The sequence below is a fragment of the Oxyura jamaicensis genome, chromosome 1, assembly GCF_011077185.1.
Source record: "Oxyura jamaicensis isolate SHBP4307 breed ruddy duck chromosome 1, BPBGC_Ojam_1.0, whole genome shotgun sequence".
Classification (NCBI taxonomy): Eukaryota; Metazoa; Chordata; class Aves; order Anseriformes; family Anatidae; genus Oxyura; species Oxyura jamaicensis.
The window spans coordinates 121,200,711-121,219,386 of record NC_048893.1 but is presented as its reverse complement, the minus strand read 5'-3'; the positions used below and the strand labels follow the sequence as shown (position 1 = coordinate 121,219,386).

Here is an 18,676-nt window from a genome sequence, read left to right as displayed (position 1 = left end):
TTTTGAGGGTTGTCTGTGCCTGTGGTGGATAAAGGGCTCAATAAATCCTCTTGTCTGTCCAATAAAGAAAACAGTGTTTCATGCTGCTGTTGCATCAATAACATTTGCCAGGTCCACCTGGAGGTCAATGGTATGCAGCTGTGCCCTCCAGCCTCTTGCTTTGAGCTGGAACTTTTGCCTTTTCTCTTTTCTACAAATACTGATTTTCCCGTGTGCGTAGGATGAATATTAACTGGCAGCTGGAAAGCTGCTCCTTGTTCACCTAAGCTGCTGCCCTAGATCCTATATTACTAATGTGCTGTAGGGTTAATACATATAAACAGAAAAGAGGCAACATGTTTTAAAAACCAGCAGCTCTCTTGGAAAGGCTGGGATAAATGCCTCTCCTTGCAGTGCATAGATTTGGGCAAACTATTAAGCTGTGTTCTTTGTGCATTAAAATATGCCAACATATATTTTGTAAATATAGGTCACCTGCTGTTATTTGATATTTGCTTGGTAATGCAATGGATCTCCTTATATACAACAGGGTAGTGACTTCAGAAGACATTTTGAGTCTAAAGAGCAATATGTCTGGAGTAAATAACATTTCTTATTCCAGGAACTGTTTATTCTGAGTAACAGGAATATTTCTGAATTATTATCCTGACATGATGCTCTTTGTCATCCGTTCCCTTTTCTGTCATCTCCCTCTCTTAAACCCTGTTGGGTTGTCCAGCAATGATGAGCCTTTTCCAGTAATAAGAAATATAAATCCATATTACCATTATATGTGCCCATATTCTGTAGGAATCCTCTGTAGTTCCAGGCCTCTGTAGGGCAGCAATGCGTTGCATATTGAATGTCACTTTTTGTCCATTACCTTTTTGTTCTCTTCTATAATAAAGCAATGGATTTGCTTTCTGATGCAGCTGACCCTCTTTAATCCAGCCACTCAGGTCAGTAGTGACTTCAGGTGTCTTTAGGTGCCTCTAAAAAATTTTACCACAAGGTCTGGATTCCTTCAACTTCTGAGCTGAGATAGAGATAGAGAGAAAGACCTCCATATCACACAGTAATTAAAACTTTAAAATAGATTTGTTTTAATCTCATTTTCACCTCTCTCTGTGAGCTTCCCAGTGCTGTCAGCTCTCCCAACAGATCTCGTTACCCTGGAGGTTTTGTAAAGCTCCAGTCACATGATTAATTTGATTTTGTGAGAAATGTGGCTTGTACCAAAACAAAATTGATAATCATAATAACAATAATTATAAGGAAGAGGAAAAGAATTTGTGGTCTCTGTAACTCAGCACAAAACCCCAGACATCAAATGAAAAAATAGAATGAAAGGACAAATAATAATAATAATAATAATAAAATCCTTCTATTTTTTTTTCCACCTGTGTGATTATAAACAAAAAGAATATTTATCTCTTTTTAGTCTTGTCACATGCTTTTTGAATGTTTCACATTGCTAAAATTACATCCCACGTTCCTTGAAAGTTTATTTAATTACCACTTCTATACACTGATGATGCATTTTAAAGATAACACACAATTTCAGCCAGCTAAGAAAAAGTGAATCCTGGATCCATTCCTGTGTGGAGGTACCTCTGGGACATCTAAACTCTAGGCAAGAGGAATAAAAAGTAGTTTCAAAACTGCCATTGAATTGTGACTCAACTGGACATCTGAATGATACTTCAAGTGCATCTTCATTTACTTACTTGGGGAACGTGTCATTTATGATATGAGTCCACACACACACACACACACACTGGGTCCACACATCAGACAGCCTGGTATATATTGAATTCAATGGGCTTTGGAACAGATAACTTGAGAAACGTGGCATAAACTTGATGACTGGAGTGGTTTAAAAATTCTAACTCTTCAGAAGGAATTAAGCTGAGCTCCTTATTTGTTAGGCATCTGCTTAGATCACACTAAGGAGGGCCTTATGCTGTCCTAAGTGTAAGGATACACTAAGGGTATCCTTAACACCTAGATACCCACGGCTTTATTTTATAAAACTTGTGATTCCCAACAGCTGATAGTGTACCCTGGGGTTGTGACATCTCCTGTGTATTACAGCGGGGGAACTCTGCCTAGGCTGTGCTCACTTGCTTGAGACATTCTTCTGGCCCCTACACTTAGGCATAGGCATGGTGCTGACTATCCCCTTATTGTCACTGCTACCTTTTTTCCAAATTCTGGCATAAGTTCAAAGGACAAAAGAGTTCAAGGATATCAGGCCCTTTAAAAGCTAAGCAGATTGGAGTGTCAGTAGAACAGTAACTAAATACATACACAGGCACTTCAGTATGAGTGACCTGCTTTGGAGTGACCTGCTTTTGAGCACTGGCAGTTCCTACTGAATTCAGTGTGACTAATCTTAGGAAGGTAGGTTAAACATTCCTAAGAAAAGCAAAACCCCATTCTCCTAAAACATAGGTTTCTAAAGCACCATCTAATAGCCTCCTTGGTACTTTTCCTTCAGAGTTGTTTTCCCCTCATATTGAGAGCACTGTTTGTAGCATTCACCCTTTTCAAATGTTGAGAGGTACTGGAGCATCCTTCCTTAAAGCCCCTGGCTTGAATTGCTAGGAAAGTGCATTTAGCATTGTTCATCCAGAAAGACTGGTTAAGTAATTTGCTTGTGTGCCTGCTTTAGGCCACTGCATTTCATTTATTAGAAACGTGGTTCTGTTGAATAAAAAGGGTGGCCTTCTTTTCCCTTTCCTTTTTGCTCTGTAAATGTACGGCTTGCAGGAAGAATATGATGGCTTTTTAATGTGATATGTTCTTGCTGTCATTGTTTGGATAACCAATGTCACACTAGGGTGAAAGAAAGGGCCCAGAGTCTGGCTGCTTTCAAATCCTGCTTAGAATTGACAAACACAACAAAGCTTTGCACATTCACAATGTGACAAAAAGGAAATAATAAATAAAACCAATGAAAATGATTAATGTTCTTCACTTAGAATTAACAATGACTCCTCCACCGTACAAGAGCTAGAAAGAAACACCTCGTAACAGACACAAATGTGTGCTGAGTGCATGGAGGGGGGATGAGAACACCTAGAATCCCATATGTCACTGAGATTTGCAGCTCCTTTAGCCAGAGCTGCAAAAACTACAGCACTTGGAGCTTGCGCTGTTCAGAGAAATGTGGTTTCTGCCAGCATCAGCATTTTCCACTGCCAAAAGGTCACAGGTTTAAAACTTAAAAAAATACCATTTGGCTCTCAGACACTTAGGGCTGTCACTCTGCTCAGCTATAACATGCCCATGCAGGCAAAAAGAGGTGCAGAAGTTCTGCATGGCAAAGTAGCGACCAGCAGTGCCTGGCAGCATTGTCATTACAAATGGTGCTGCACAGGACTTTCAGAAGACTATTGGGTTTCAAATGCCGCTGAATGTTACGGTGACCCTTGCAAAACAGGCCTGAAATTTACACTGATCAAGGATGGCGTTTTAGGAACAATGCGCTCTTTCAGCCTGGAAGTAATTACTAGAGATGCAATACTCATGAAAATCATTCTGCTGTTTCAGGCCTCAGCGAACAATTGGGTCTCAAACCCAGAGCAGTACATAACACTCCCTTCCTATCCCAGATCCTCTCCATCATTTCTCTTGCCCTTCTCCCATCCTACAAACCTGATATAGGCGTTGCTGTTGCAAAACATTATACTGCAGTGTTTACTTGAGCTGGAGCTGCAACAGAGAAAACACTTTAAAGTGCCCTGCAAAGGTGATCAAATGATCTCTTCTCAGGACCATGAAAGATTTCAGGGTCTGTTAAGAGAGCTGACCATGAACTAGCTACTGAAGAGCTAGATTTTTGAATACATCACAAAAGGAATAAATCTTTGTGATTTGTTTTTACAGCCCTCTGCCACTGTCTAGTATACAGAAGAGTAATCTCACACCAATGTTAGTGGTTCCCTTCCAAAGATCTTACAGGACTCAGCTTTCTGATCCATGAAATCCATGACGCCCTGTGGAAAAATTGCTGGAGTTGACTTATTGTGGCTGAACGTATGTCCACATCTTAAGAGAAGGTTCAGCGTTGAGGGAACCTCCAGGGTGAGATGTGGCAGATATGCAAGGAATCTGTTCCATGACAGTCCCTTTGGCAAAATAACTTGCAGCCTTAGGAAATGGTAACACCAGGGGAGCTTGGAGTGCTGGCTCTAAGAGATAAAACATGGAGGGTGGCACTGAGTGAGACAACATGGTCAGGCTCTGTGCTATCACTGTAAGGATGGGGAGCCGGATGGTACTATGGAACTGATAGACTGCATGGCCAGCCCTGAGTCTAGCTGATAACCAAATCATGTCCTCTGGTTGAACTTTACTCATTATAATCTCATTATAATGCCCAAACACACCTCCATCCCAAATGCTACCTGCCTCCAAGGTGTGACCACCCCTCACTGAGCATACGCTCTGAATTTCTCTGAGCCTATACTTTTAAACCAAAGTGAGAATAATTTATACCAATCACAACGAAGACACGTATGACTAAAGTCACTCAAGCTCCACTTAAAAGGTAGAAAATAGTATAAAAAATGGCTCAAGAGAGGAAAATGTTGGGGAAGACATGATTGCAGTTGGAAAGTTAGAAAGACATTGCTGACTTTCAGGGTGAGTCAATGGGCTGAACCTCTCTTCCACCCCATAGGGACACCTGTCGGGTGAGACAAACTCTCAGTTATAGCAAGTGCTTCCCCAGGAAACCTAACATCCTTTAGCGAGTTGTGCCATAAGTTAGTTGGTTGTGTTTTGTGTTTGTCATATTCTTGGTATTTGTATGTGCTTTGCAGACAGTGTATTTATCACTGGCAATCCAAAAGAACCTGTACTCCTGTTGCTTCAACAAACTACACCAGTCATTTACTAGATTGAAAGAGTATTGTGCTATTTGTGAATTTGTGATAGTGATAATTTAATATATTGAATGCGACCGGATTATGGGACCAAACTGGGATTACTCAGAATATCAGTCCAGCTGCCCCCAGCCCCTCTGATATCTGAGGACAAGCAGGAATGCGAAGGGGTTTAGGTCCTGCCAAACTTTCTTACCCTTTCATGCAACAAGCCCCCAGGAGAACCTCTGCCCACACAGAAATTTAGCTGGTCTAGAAACTGTTAATTGATTTTATTCATCCTCTTGGTTTTATGGAGACATGGGAATAAAGAATGGCTCAAATAAGGATGAATGCAAAAGAGTTATAATTTTATTGGACTGAATTATCCCTAAAATGAATAAATATTTAAATGTGAGCAATCAAATTGCAGCCACACACATCTAGATATTTATTGTCCAGTGCTGACCTTGTATTCACACCATTTTTTTTCTTCTATTTTCCTTGTAGGTGATATGATGGTGTTATTTTCAGTTCACTTCATATGGCTCTTTTTTTGCTGCTCACAAATTGCCGGAGAATAATGGGACAATTCTTCAGCAATTACACTGAAATGAGCTCAGCAATGCCCTGGTTATGTTTCATATTTCAATACATGGGTGCACTGCATGCCATTTTTTCCCTTGAGTTTCTAATATATTAAACCTTAATAAAGATATTATTCAACACTGAGTAAGATTACTGACACCAATGAATTCCTTTTTAATTTTTCAGTGTATAGTCCAGACAGGGCATCAGTGCATCATCCAGGCAAGCCAGATGAGATCTAAATCACAGAGGGGCTAGGACACTAACAACCAGTCTGCTTGTGCTGTTCCTCCTGTTTTCTATTTCCTCAACTGTGTGGTGGAGGAGCAAGAACGGAGGACTTGTACTCCTAGCTGTGTGCCCTGAACACAGGTCCCACTGGGGTTTTTCTCCTGCTGCAGTTTACAGAAACATGTACACAATGCACGGCATCCATCACTGTTTTTCAGAGGTGACAGGAGCAATTTTTGCAGCTGTGCTTCATTTGAAGCCCTGATATATATATATATATTAATCTACACAAAGAACAAAACCTTCTGGGTGTAAATATTTTAGTACTTGTAAGACCCTAAGCAAATTGTCTTGTGGTAGCAGATAAGCACAAAAAAGTATTCTTGTAGGTGTGTAAGAGAACTCGGGTGCAGTCATTCCTTTAGAAATCCAACTTTCCTTTATAGTTCTGTAATCTGCAAAATATTTGTTTTCTATCAGAAAACACTTCTCAGCAAATATCTTATGGAAACAACTACCTATATAAAACAGTATATTAAGAAACAAAATCTTGAAAATGTTTGTGATAGAGCAGTTCTGAGAGAGTTTCATTTTCTTAAAACATTCTTAAAATATTTGGTCTTATTTCTTGCCTTTATTGATTGACTAACATAGAGCTAGAGGTAGATATAGGAATCAAACTAGCAGAGAAGATAGCTTTATTGGGAATTCTGGAGTGAGGAATTGTCTACTCACAAAGGGCATGGGCCACTGGAGCCAATATTTACTCTAATCTCTTGGTTTCACTTTTCTTGCAGTTGGATCTGCTGAGAAATATCTGTCTTCAACTTATGTGAGTATGTGTAGATGCTGTTAATAGATTCAAAGGTCAAAAATGCCCAAGAGGCTTCCACTTTTAGATGCAGGTTCCTAAATTGATTAGGTATTTATTTTGCAGAATTTTTTAAGTCTTATCTTGGACAATGGTACTTTGATGTCTTAGTTAAATGATTTTAGAAATATTATGTGGTATTTCTTTTTTGTTTTTAATTCTTCCATTTATTGTTTTGTATTCTACTTATTATTCCATATTCTTCCAATACATATATTCCAATATATATATATTTATTTAGTTTACATCTGTAAGCATGTTTTATGACCTATTTTGGGTATTTCTGTGTCCAGAATGTAGCGTAAATATCATGTGTTTAGATGTTTAGATACTAAATACCATACTTCAGAAGAAGCAGCCACTTGGGCTTCTGAACTGTCCACTTTGAAAACTCTTGGGTTGACAGGTCATTAGAAATCTCATCTTATTAAATGTGAAACTTTAGTGCCATTTATTATGACAAATTATTTAACTATAATGAATAGTTCAAATGAGCATATATACTCACAATACAAGAGGCCTCGTGGTTCATCTTCTGGATAGGCAGTAGATGTTGGTCAAGAAAACTGTGTTGTGTATCCTTCCTTGTGTCTCAGCCCTTCAGTTTTTGGGGAGTCCAATTCATGCCTTTCTCTTAAACTGATTGAGACTTCCAGATTATAAATTCATATCAAGGTTGAATCTAATTCATCACACAAGGTAGTGAAGACAATGAAGCCCTCAACACAGAGGGGCTATTCAGATCTAGTATAAAAGCACAACACCAAAATAATCCTATAAAATGTGAGTTACCATTGTAAACATGGATCATTCCTTAAGGTTTTCTTCCTAACTTCATTTTTTTGCGCTAGGTTGTTTTTCTTGTTATTCAGGCTTGCTGTTAAAAAATAAAAATAAATCAGGTTTAAATTTTTAAAATCGTTTTCTCCAGTGGGTTGTATATTTCTTCCTGTCATTTACCACAGCTGCTCAACTACAGCCAAATCTTCAGTGCTCTTGCACTGCCACTGACTCATATTAACTTCAGATATGTAATACCTGAATATGTAATATGTAATAATAATGTCTTCCACATAGAAGAATATCTCTGCTACATAGCATGCTACATAACAGTTCTGCAGTTTACTTTTTTTTTTTTTTTTTTTTTTTTTCCAAAGAAATAAACTAAGCTATGTGTCAGATTTATTTTGCAGGGCAAACTTTTAATCCTCCTCAGTATCTTCTAACTTATTGAAGGAGAAAACACCTCTTCAGCTGGGACAGATTTGCAATGATTAGGTTTGTCATGTTATTTTCAGTTTAAGTTTGACTGGGTAGGATTTACATTAAAAATAGGGAAAAATCCCAGATATGAATTCATACGTTATTCCCTTGACTACAGCTGTTAAAAAACCCCTATGGATACTGTTAGCCTTGCTTCTAGCATGGTAGTCACATTGCCATTCTCTGTGTGTGCTTAGTGAGACTAACTCAAGCCATATCATAACTCTAAAGATACTTGATATTTAAAAAGGTCCCTGGGTTATTTCATGCTATGAAATATTAATGTTTTGAATCAGATTTGGCAGTACGAGTGGCACAGATGACCAGCATATGCATCAGCATCACTGTAGAGCTGTATTTCCTTTAGACAACATTACTTTTTGGATAGGTCCCGCCCTGACACTAGAGTCAAATCATCCTCCCTCAGATGGCAGAAACAGCAGGGGACATAAGGTAAGAAGCTGATACTGAATGTCTCTAAGAGCCCCTTCATGAGTTTCATCTTAGCAAGTCAGTGTCCATGGAGAGTGTGGATAGAACAACAGTAGATGGACCTTGAAGATGTTAGCATTTCTGCTAGCAATTGCAGCTACTGACAGGTCAAACAGAATTACAGACTTCTAGGTACAATCGATGTTTTCTTCCAGAAAGACCAGAACATGGTCAGTTAGATCTTCACCAGATGCTACAAAATGAAGAAAAAATGGTTTAACAAGTTGCAGAATAGGAAGGGTCGGTATGTTTTAGACTATGACAGATTCTGTGCTTAGCCAGTTTGCTGCCTGATTACAGGACATAAACATTATACGAGGCATTAAACTGAGACATTGTGAAGGTGAGTTAATTCAGAAGTGAGCCAGGTGTCTCCAAATTTAGAATTTGAAGGTTCAGCATTCTCAGACAAGCTTGTTGTCCTTCCTTCTCTCCCTCCTAAAAATGCTAGTTCTCATAAAGTGGAAATTATGGATGGTATGAATGCCCTAGTAGTTCATTTGGGACATCTGGACTTTAATGTAATACTGATTAAACTAAGAGTAATTTCTGTGTCTTCCCACTCCTGCACTACTCCCAGTATATTTCACCTGTCAGCATTCCTGCAGTAGTCCCAATATATTTCACCTGTCATCATCATTCTTCAGTCTAAGACCTGCATCTTTTGTCAGTGCAGAGTCCAAGATTAGTAACTGTTTTTCTGTGGCGAGCTCCTGTTTGAGTTTGATTCAGTTTCCATTTACTGTGCCATAAATCAGGAGTAAATCAATGCAAGTTAGTGGGACCAATCACACTGGATTCAAACTGGTGAAGCATGAAGAGAGTCAGGCTCTGTATGTCCTATTTTGGCTGTGCACACACCTTGCCATTTCTAGACCCTTCATTGCTCAGGTTTGACAATATCTCAAGCTTATGAACGTGCTGGTCCAACTTTACTGGCATTTAGAATTGTCTCTACTAGATTAGAAAAAGAAAGGTGCTCTGTAGTTTCTGGGCTCTCTTTTTCTCTTTATTTCTGTTATTGTTATTTAATAGCTTTCACAATTCCAACTCTGTTGAAAGTAAAGGAATTGGACTGTCAGCTGTTCTTTGCTTTAAAGGGTTGAGTTAGTGCCTTGTATCTATAGCTTTCCTCTTTAGGAAATTATCTTTCTGAAGTGTTCTGTGATTTTTGTGGAAGCAGTTTGCAGCAAAAGCAGCTGGACATGGAGAACTGTTTGGCCTAGTAGCTTGTTTACAGAAAAAGATTTACTACCTAGACAAAGAAAGTGTAGTAACTGTGAAATATTTGCTCCAGGATGAATGACCTCAGGTGCTCTCCCAGCAGTTTCAGCTAAGATCTGAGGCGGTAATATTGACGGAAAGCACTTGCAAACACTGGATAGTTTTGAAAACATGATATTAAGATGCCCCTTTTTGCCAGTGGCCATCATTAAAAGATAAATGGGTAAAAGAATAAAATAAAATAAAAAAAAAGAACAAAAAAAGGAAAAAAAACATTTTGAAGAAAAAAAATATCAGAAAGTCTGGCCTCACAAGGATGTTAGCCCGTTTTTCACATTGTATGTATTAAATGTAGTAAGGACTGCAAAGGACTAGCAGCCAAATGAATGTAAAATAGCTTCATATACCTCTTATACTAATAGAAAGGACAGGCACAAACAGTAAGGAGAGGCTGAAGCAGTTAAAGCTGTGAACTTCCTGTAACCTGAAACTATTTTTTTTCCAGCTAAACTTCTAAAACATGGCCTAACCTAAACTTTTAGACACATAATTAAGTGAGTATGTGAGGATTTTTCCCTTTCTGAAGAGGAATTGGCAAATCACTTCTGTTCAGTGGAAAAGTTCCCTGGCATTGATATCCCTAAGTTTTCCACTTAGACTGTAGTCAATTCACATGCTTGGTCCTGTCAAACATTTTATTCTCTTTTTCAGAAGACTTCATAATCCTTTTTTTTTTTTTTTTTCCCTTTTTTTTTTTCCCTTTTTTTTTTTTTCCTTTCCACTTTCTGGTTCTGTTCCAGAAAGTTACTGAAGTGTCCAGTTTCTGATATGCCTTGGCGTACAGACACATCATCAGTAATCACTGCCATGGGATAAGGACAAAGAGAGGTAGAAGCAATTGCTTTCTTGCAGCAATGAACAAGGAATGTTACCAGAATTCAGTAAACATAATAAAGAATGTAACATAGTTGTGAAATTAGGTATTTAAAATGATCAGAAAATCCATGTGTTAAGGTTGTCTGTGCACTTGTCTATATATATGAAAAAAGCTGGTATATAACAGTGTTTTTGTTATTTGAACACCCACTCTTTCTGAGCTGTTTTTTGATCTATATGGTATCACCACTAATGATGACATACTGCAAGGATTATTTCTGCATGTTGTTGTAATAGATGGCTTTTATTTTTTTGATGATAGCCATAACACTTGGACAAGGCATATATACAAATTTTGCTACTTTGTAATTGTCATGTCATCATAAAAATGAGGGACATCCAACCTTCCTGATACCTCAGTGACTCAGCAGCAGTGGAAAAAAAGATGCTTCAATGCATTTCATGCTATGTCTGCCCCCGAAAAGTGCAGCTCCTTTGCAAGGTTGTTTTTAGAGTCGCATAATTGAATGCTATGTTGCTATGAACTATCAACTGAACTGTCAATCTATGGCTATGAAATACATTGGGTAGCAGACTTTTTTTCTCTTAGGAATCTGAAATGCTTCAATCCTATCTGGAGCATCATAACTTAAGCACAATTCCAGAAACAATAGACATTCTCCTCTACCCAAAGGTAGGATGCTCAGTCAGAGCAGGAGACGCTTGTGTACTGTCTCCCTCTCTACCCTGAGGGATTTCAAAACTATAACTGCACCTTCAACAGTCTGTGGGGATTACTTTCAATTTCTTCCCCTCTCTCATAGTTTGAAAAAAGTCACTCCTATTTGGCTTTGCCTGTACAGTGTGCCAGCTGAAATACATACACATAGAACACATCTCAAGTTTTTGACGATCTACATGTTTTAAAAATAATTTTTTTTTCCCCCCTGTTGATGAGGCTTTCATTGTAAATTTTATTTTTTTCATTGTGAATCACTCACTGTGTTATACTCCCAAAAGATTTTTCTTGCAGCATCAAAAAGAAAAAATGTAGAATGACACAGGTCAAGCTTATTCTCTGATGCAGCTCTACCTAGTTAGTTTTCAACAATAAATGTCAGGTATTTGTCCTTCTAAGAAAATTATGGGGAAAATGACAATTTTCCATTTCAGCAGGGGAAATAATTTGCAACTTCTAGGAGTGCAATTCTTCAGTTTTTCAAAAATGTAGAGTTTGACCTTTAATAATGGCATCTTTTATTCAACTCCAGCTTACCTTGTGCTCACTCTAGAGATAGTACCCTCAGTGTAGAGATATCCTGTGTTAAGTGAGTATGGCAAACTCATTTTAGCAGAAATATTGTAAAGCAAATATTATGAAGAACCATTGGCTATGGAAAAGTGCTTATGGTAAGCACTCTGCAGCAGCTCAACTTGTTTTCTCCTTTCCATTTCTCTTCTTTCATCTCAATTCCTTCCACTGATCTCTCAAATTGAAGCTGAAACAATTCCACAGCACAGAGAATCCCACTTAAATTATGTCTTGCAACTATCTCAGACTGGTCTACCTCAAATCTCCACTAAAATGGCTCCCAAGAGTTTCAAAAGTTAATATGATTGAGAGAATATTGCTACATCTGTGATGCCATTGAAGGGACACAAAGTAAAGAGATCTTGAGTTGTTCCCCTCCTGAGTTATTTCTCATAAATTGTCCAAGAATATTTCCTCTTTACTGAAACCTGTAAAATTATTTGTCCTTATTGAATAATTGAACTCATTTGAGAATTAAATTATACAGTTGGTTTAGCTAAACTTAGTTAGCTTGCCTGACTGGTCTCTTCTCTTTGCACTTAGTTATCTCAGAATCTTTTCATTAACAGATTATTGTATGAATTGTGGAATTCCTTTTAATTTGGTCTTTAAATTATTTTTAGCTTCATTTTCTTTATGGAGCTGCTAGTCCAATGTGTGTAAGAGGGACAAACAAGCCAGATATTGTCTGTGTGTCTTTCTTTGCCATTCATAGTCAGCCTATTTTCAATCTTCAAGATCGTAGAATCATAGAACCATAGAATCATAGAATATCCTGAGTTGGAAGGGACCCATAAGGATCATCAAGTCCAACTCCTGGCACTGCACAGGTCTACCCCAAAATCTCGACCATGTGACTAAGTGCACAGTCCAATCTCTTCTTAAAGTCAGACTGGCTTGGTGCAGTGACTACTTCCCTGGGGAGCCTGTTCCAGTGCACAACCACCCTCTCGGTGAAGAACCTCCTCCTGATGTCCAGCCTAAACTTCCCCTGTCTAAACTTAATACCGTTCCTGTGGGTCCTATCACTGGTGATTACAGAGAATAGGTCACCCGCCTCTCCACTCCCCCTCGTGAGGAAGTTGTAGACCACAGTGAGGCCCCCCCCTCAGCCTCCTCTTCTCCAGGCTGAACAGGCCCAGTGACCTCAGCTGCTTCTCGTATGTCTTCCCCTCTAGACCCTTCACCATCTTTGTCGCCCTCCTCTGGACACTCTCCAACACTTTCACATCCTTTTTGTACTGTGGTGCCCAGAACTGCACACAGTACTCGAGGTAAGGCTGCACCAGTGCAGAGTAGAGTGGGACGATCACTTCCCTCGACCAACTAGCAATGCTGTGTTTGATGCATCCCAGGATGCGGTTGGTCCTTCTGGCTTCCAGGGAACACTGCTGGTTTGTATTCAACTTGCTGTCAACCACAACCTCCAGATCCCTCTCCGCGGTGCTGCTCTCCAGTGTTTCGTCGCTCAGTCTGTATGTATAGCCAGGGTTGCTGTGTCACAGGTGCAGGACCCGGCACTTGCTTTTGTTAAACTCCATGTGGCTGGTGATTGCCCAGCTCTCCAATCTGTCCAGATCTCTCTGCAAGGCCTTTCCACCCTCATCCAAGTCCATAACTCCTCCAAGTTTGGTGTAATCGGCAAATTTGCTCAAAACACCTTCTAGTCCTACATCCATCTTCAATGAAATGAAGAGTAATCCTGTACCATATATGTTTGTTCATGCATTAGAAAGCACAGAAGACAGTTGGTTAGTTATTTTTGTTGGTTAGTTATTTAATTTACAACCCTAGTATTGATATGTCCATGGTAAATTTCTTATAAATTTCTGCTTTAAGAAATGCCAGTCTCAACAAGAACATATTATTAAGGATCATACATATCCCCAGGAAAACATGGGTTTTAGTATTCCGTAGTTAATATTTTGCAGCTCAGCAGTCCTAGGATCTTGACTACAGCAATAAGGGTTGACTGAATGTGACATAGTGTCATACTGTAAGCATCAATCAAATAAATGTGAGATGGAAATTTCCCAGCACTAAGACTGTTAGCCTCACTATTATTGTCCTGACTGGGAAGGGAATTTAATAGATGGTGTAGTTTTATTAACTACAGAAAAATGAATAGATAGTATTACAGCTGTGATTTTGACCAATAAGTGTTGAATATCTGTATTCCTACACAGTTCAGAACCTTGGAGTGGTTGTCATATAGAATCATAGAATCATAAAAGTTGGAAAAGACCTCCAAGATCTTCTGGTCCAACCATTCCCCCACCACCAATATCACCCACTAAACCATGTCCCTACATGCCACATCCAACCTTCCCTTAAACACCCCCAAGGACGGTGATGAACTGCAAAAGAGTGAATATAATGTGTATAAGAACTTCAAGCTCTGAGACTGCAAATAGCTGCTAAGGTTGAGGGTTTTGTACCTCTATTCTGTACCTCAGTCAATTGTAGGACCAAAATCTGAGCGTAAAGGGGAGTGAGAAACACAAACCTAAACAAGAAATCTGATTTTCACAAATGCAGAGTCACTGATATTAGTAGGAGTTCCTGAGAAAACTTTCTGAGAAATCAGTTTGCTTATTTAGGAAAATAAATTACATTTAGAAGCTGGAACTTAGGCACCTATTTCTGAAAAATGTGTCCCAATGTCCATGCAGGTTTGCATACATAACTATGGCCTTCAACATGCACTTAAGAAGTGTGTACAATTTCTCTTCTCTGCTAAAGATGGAAGTTCAGTCATGGTAATGCTCTGACATTTCCCTCTGTGATGTTTCCTTAAGCAATTCATAATTCATGAGCACTCGAGTCTGAACAGCATGAGTTGGACATATATCCTTGTGGATAATGCTAATTTGTATATTCTCAGGGTTTAGATGAAAAAAGCGGACATAAGATTCAGAGTTAAAAATCCTGGGGGCTGCTTCTCAGTGTTGCTCAGAGGTATCATGCATTTTTGAATGAAAGAGAGGCCTGACTTGGGCTGGATGCTTGGCTTTGATACAAAGGATAATGGCAGATTTCTTACACCAAATGCCTGCAGAGATTAAAAAGTGTTGGTATGCTGTATGTCTCCTACTGCCCCACTTCAAGTTCTGCTTGTTTCTCAAGCTGACAAAGAGGTGGAATAATATTTTTATGGGCTGATGTCATCCTTAACTGCATTGTTTCTTTGGATTTTTCTCCCATCACTGGCAGCAGCTAAGAGCTCAGACTCCTGACTGAAGAGCAAACCAAAATGTCTTGCAATTCTGTTTTGATATTTACTCTAAAGGCAGTGCCAGTACTTTCACTTTTTTACATACACAAAAAATGCATCATGAAATCTGATGTATTCAACTAATTTATGTAGGAATGGCTCCACGTAAGTATGAAAATGCAACATGGATAGAATTGGAGTACTCTGGGTATCTTGGAAATCATTAATAAAAATTCTTTCATGGTGCTTTTGGAACTACTCGGAGGTATTCTGTCAGAGTGCAGACAAGCTTAATGAACTTGGGGATACCTGACACATGTCAGGTATTAACATGCTCCAGCTGGGAGAACTGATAATACAAAGACTAATGGATCTGCTGAAATCAGTAGATTTTGTTCCAACAATCATTCTAAAGGGCTCCCTAAGAGGGACATCGTGCTTTTAAAAACAAAAGAGTTAAAAGAAGAATGGAAAGTAGTTTTCAGCAGTTTATGCAGATTATTGCAATGTTGAGTGCCACCCTTAATTCTTGCTTAATATTAAAATAGCAACACAGTGAGGAATTAGGATAGTCTATACATTTTCCTAGTAATAAATCAAGCATTTCAATTTTTGTAAGGATACCAATAGCAATTAATTCACATAGAGATTACAGACTGGTAAAAAAATAAATAAATCACTACCTTCTTTCAAAGCAAATTTATTTATCTGTGGTTCTTCCCCTCAAAAAACATGGATGGAGTTTCCCCTCTTCATGATAAAACTCAGACCTAGTACAAGTGTTTTGCTCTGCCTAAGAAACTTGTTAATGAGAACTGAATCCCATGTTATTGCAGAGCAGAGACCTCTCTCACACCATATGGATATTTAGCATCTTTCCACAGGAAAATGATGGTTGATCTGCAGTAACCACGTCTCTGGGTGAAGCCTCTGTGTCACCACAATGGGACAAACCATGAGCAGGCTTTTCCCCAGTAGCTGCAAAGAGGAAGGCTGCAACCAAGCATTTTCCTCCTTTTGTGAGCTGTCATTCTTCATATCCCTATGCATTACCATTTCAAATGCCTGACATGAATGTTGATAGGCTTTCCATTTCCCTTGAAAGTAATGAAGAAAGCTCTGTAAGGTTGGTTGGCTGCAAGTTTGGGTACAGGCTGCCTCAGCCTGTGAATTAAGCTAAGAAAAAAGCTTAAAAGTTACCAAGCCATTAGTAAGTGTGGTTTTCTTATATTAACAGCCTCAGTAAATATTCCAGACCACAGCTTTGTCTCTCCCTTCATGAACCTCCTAGGCAAGCTGCTTTCTGCAGAACAGCTGCTGAGATCAGGCATGGCCAGACACAACGCCACAGAGGAAAATTAGCCTGAATAGGCTTAATGGATGTTGCTCTGTTTTGCAAAGGGACACCTATATCCTCTCCCTTCCTTGTGGCACTGAGGAAATTACAACCCTCCAGCACCATCAGGTCTGTTAAACAGCCTAACCCAGTAGCAACATTTTGTGTTTGGAGGAAGCGGAAAGGTCTTAGGTCTAACCCTCCCCCCCCCCACCCTTTTTTTTTTTGGTCACAGAACCAAAACAGGATCAGGAATTGCCTAGCAGTTTTTGATTCTGGAAAGCAGTCTGAAAAGTGCTCTGAGGTCTATTTGGAGGAAGGAAGGCACCTGTCAAGCAAAGAGAGGAGCATTTACCTCACTGTGAAAGTGTTTGGAAAGGTCTTACAGAAGCTACAATCTCACCCTCTCATTTATTTTAGACACTTTTGATCCTGCTGTGCATGAGGCCTCAAATCCGCAAGCAAGAATGTGCTTAGACTGTTCTCTTACTTTTCCTGACAGTAAGCTTTGGGAATTAGGTGTACTGAACTGAGAGAGAGATTTATTCAGAACAGCTCAGTGTGAGATTCAGTTATCAAAATAATGATTTGATTTCACTGAGGGGCATGGAAGATCTTTTTAAGTGTGTGCTCAGGCCCACAGGTAGCAATAGGTCAAAGTACACTCAGGGCAGTTTCTAAACAGCCCCCCTCCCCCACCTCCCATGCTCTTATGTTGTGAATTGCAGGTACTATTATGATCCTTAATCTTATTGTAAGGAGCCTTCAGACTTGCTCCCTAGTGACAAAATTAACTTCAGAAAAAACAGAGAAACCTGAAAGAACATCAGAGTAGGAGCACTGGGTGGAGGCAGTGTCAAGGAGAAAGAAAAGTAAGAGCAAGAAATATAATTTGATTAAACTTTTCTTCCCCTGCAGCGTGGAGGGCATCTTGTAAAAAGAACGGCTCTGTAGGTGGTATTCTTTTGTCCCCAAAGCTCTCATAGTCTGTGTTTAAAAATACCAGCTTTCACTTTAGGCAAAAGGAGAAGCATTTGTGTTATTAAAGTAGATGAGTAAAGATTGTTGCTAGAACAGATTTGAGCTGCATTGCAGCAATGAAGCATCTGGGTTAAGTATAATAGTTGATCTACTGGCTGTGTTAGTGGAGCTGCCTTCTGTAGTGAAATGCTTGAGCACTTGCTTTAAATCTCAGAGATCCCAGGGTGGTTTGAGCAACATCTTTTATAATTAATTGCATGTGTAATGCAGTCCATTTGGGAGGTCTGTGATTACTTGCCTGTATGTTACCCGAAGACATTACAATATCAATAGCACTACTAATTTTAATTAAAACTTTGAAATGTCTGCCTGTTGAAATATTCATTATTATCACTTGATTATGTTGTTTTGTAATCTGCACTCTCTCTTCATTACTGATTATCAAGACTATGCAAAAGTGTGACACTTCAAAGCAACAGTCTTCAGAGATGTGTTTTAATTTTGTTTTCGTTAAGAGACAAAATAATCTGCCCCTCCCCAAAGTACTAAGAGTCTCTGTATTACACAGAGCAAACTTAACACCTGTCATGCCCTCAATCCTACATTGAAACTGAGCTCCAAATGCTGACTGAAATTTAAGGCTCATGCAGTGGTTTGTTTATTTTTCTTTAGGTATTTTCATGCAGATCCACCTGACTGAGATAAGGTTGAAATGCTACTCATATCCCAAGTGTCTCAGTGCCTGGCACAGAACATGCTCTCACTTTGCAGTCTTAGTCCCAAGAAAGAGGGTGAACATAAAGGAATTATAGTTTAGGAAACACTGTACATGTGGGCTTCATCATGTACTTCTTCCAGGAACCCCATCATAAGGTAAAATAACCAAATATCTATGTTGTCAACACTGGTGATCAAAGGTAGAACAACAGAAAACAGCTTGATCAGAGATTTCTGATGTCATGGTACTCCTTTGCAGAAAGTTAAAGAGGGAACACATTCAGGATGTGCACGTGGGAATCAGCCACCCTATCCTGTTCCTGTTAGTGAATGACAAAAAGGTGTCCCCAACTGTGTGGATAAAAGGGTCAAAAACTGATTCAGTGGACAACTCATTGCTTCACCAGTTCACTCACTGCAAATGGTTTAGCTTTACATTTTTTGAGAACCAGTGGGATTTGCCTAGGCTGCAGTGAGAGAATAAGAGAGATTTCAATTTCATAGTTTTCCTTTTAACATTCTTTAATCTAGAATGGCACACAAGCAGCAAAATGTCAGGCTGTCACTCTCTATAAAAATGGATTTTTATAGTCTGAAATTTCACCTTCTAAGTCTCAAGCCAAGTAGGCTTGGCTTCAGCCTGTTACCTGTGCATAATGCATAATTGTTTCTTTCTTTCTTTCTTTCTTTCTTTCTTTCTTTCTTTCTTTCTTTCTTTCTT

General features: G+C 39.1%; 1 long non-coding RNA gene across 1 annotated transcript in view; it reads left to right on the top strand.

Moving 5' to 3' along the window:
• The first annotated feature begins 13,917 nt into the window (after positions 1–13,917).
• The window catches only part of LOC118160961, a 19,374-nt gene continuing 14,615 nt past the window's right edge, over positions 13,918–18,676 (top strand). Inside the window, exons 1-2 of the long non-coding RNA XR_004747776.1 lie at positions 13,918–13,940; positions 17,889–17,894. This is a non-coding gene — a long non-coding RNA (uncharacterized LOC118160961). The remainder of the gene's footprint in view (positions 13,941–17,888; positions 17,895–18,676) is intronic.